Source organism: Microtus ochrogaster, linkage group LG12 (assembly GCF_000317375.1).
Source record: "Microtus ochrogaster isolate Prairie Vole_2 linkage group LG12, MicOch1.0, whole genome shotgun sequence".
Lineage (NCBI taxonomy): Eukaryota > Metazoa > Chordata > Mammalia > Rodentia > Cricetidae > Microtus > Microtus ochrogaster.
In genome coordinates, this window is record NC_022036.1 from 4,348,590 (window position 1) to 4,350,835 (window position 2,246).

Here is a 2,246-nt window from a genome sequence, read left to right on the forward strand (position 1 = left end):
AAAAAAATAAGAAAAAATCTCTATCAAATACAACAAACAATAAAATCTTACTTCATTTTCTTATGATTGAATATCTTCAGCATCAACAAACTTCAAAGCATGCATTTCTGCCCAGAAGCCATTATGAAAGAAGGATACAATCTTGTGTTTAGTCTCTTTGGATATGAGGACCGGAAAGGAGAAACTTCTTGCTGTGTTTATGAATGGTGGTGAAAGTAGAGTAATCAATGAGCACCAATTAGTAAAACAGAGTATATTAGAACTACAGTATGTCCAATAAGAATACACTCTGGAAACTCACCTTATAAAGTTTTTCTAATGGCTGAAGTGTATCCTTATATGGAACATTTTCTTCTTCACTATGCATTTAAGAATAAAATAATATTGGTTGGGAGGTTTGAGGTTTGTGAGATGAAGGTCCAGGAGAAGCCACTGTGCTCTGAATTCAGCCATCAGTTTCTCCTGATGATCCATACTACATCATGGTCCAGAACAAACCTGGAGCATTACATGGCAATGAGCTAAAGATGCAGGGAGAGTAGGAGAGATGTTGGTAGCAAAGAACAATTTTCTCAGTTAAATTGCTACTGTTGTTTCACCCTAGGAAAAATTATCTCCCTGTGATTCTTGCTTTATTCAGTAATTATTGGTTACATCAAGCATCAAGACTCAAATGTTCTGTCAAGGACACATGCACAGCTGTTCAGATTCTTCAGACAGTTTTACATGACTCACATACCTAACTTTAAAGAATTAAATTTAGCTATGTCAGTCTCTTCAATAAATTAAGTTTATTTCCTTCTCCATAGAAACAATTAAACTTTATTATACAATTTTAGTCTAAATCTGAATGAATTGAATATTACTTTCAGACATTGTAAGCCTTGATAAATTTACCTATCACCCCATGCCTTCTCTTGTCTTTCCAGTCTATTACTCCCTTATAAGTTCTTTAGCTAGACATATATGACACACAAAGGTCATAAGAATGCAAGGATGTGAGTATGCAAGCAGGCATGAAACCTGAATTACTGCTTATTTACAGGGAGTAGGCGAGGTTTGAGTTCAGATGTTACAGCCTGCACTTCCTGAGTCTGTTTTGATCTTTCATCTATGAGCTAGAGGACTGCCAGTCACACTGTGTGATAAGCCTGATTTCTAGCATATATGGATCCCATCCTAGAATTTTCTTTTTATTTCCCTATCTGTAAATAAATTTAATGGAATACCAAAGAAGTCAATATCTTACATCCAATCAAACATATTTTTAGTGGTAAATTCTCAAGCAAAGATTTAGTGTTAAAGTCTAATCTTTTAGAATCATGTAATCAAGTATTACTCAACTATTGTGGTCTAATTCTGTTATACGGATACATACATATATGTCAAAATATATTATATAAATGTATATATAGACATATATCAGAGTAGTTGGTAACTTAGCAAGGTTCTCATTTACACTAAGCTCCTTAAATTTCTGTTTAATTCCTGAGAGGAAGGAGTAGAGTTCCAAACCATAGTATGTAGAGCTCCTTACCATCTTACCCACCGCACTCTGACCATATCTAGACACTGACAGAAATAAGAATTTGGAAGAAAGCATGAACAGCATCAGGACAAAGATGAGAGACCTAGTCCTCATACACTTACCAACACACCAGCGGAAGCGCTCACTCAGCTGGTACCACACAATCATCATGTAGGTGCTGGGGATCTCTTCTGATGCTTCTCTTTGTGGTGTCTCCCTACCAGTTCTTGACTGAAGTTAGTTTTCCTCACTTCTCTGTGGGTACAGCACTCAGTTGATCTGTGTAAGTGCAGGGAAGGATGCAGTCAGGGAACCGCTTTGAGGAACCGCTTCCTTCACACCAGTCATCACCACCTGAAAGGTGCCCACCTCACTGCAAACAATGTGCACTGACTATGAAAAATCATTTGATACTTCTCTCAGCCAACTGACTTGGGGACTTGTGTTCTCAGCCTTCACCCCACATCAAGACAAGTGAAATCTTGATTCGGTGATACCTCGGGAATAGTCAAGAAAAACAATACTTTCCGTATATTAAGAGCACATGATCATATGCCTTGGATGAGCATCAAATTTCCATTATGAACAAGTGAGATGCACAAGAGAGCCCAACACCCATGCCATAGTGACAATGCACTACTATTGTTGTGTGGAAGATGCCTTAAACCTAAAGAAGGAAAATGCTAAGCTCTTCTCCTAAGACAGTTTGCTTCTGCAG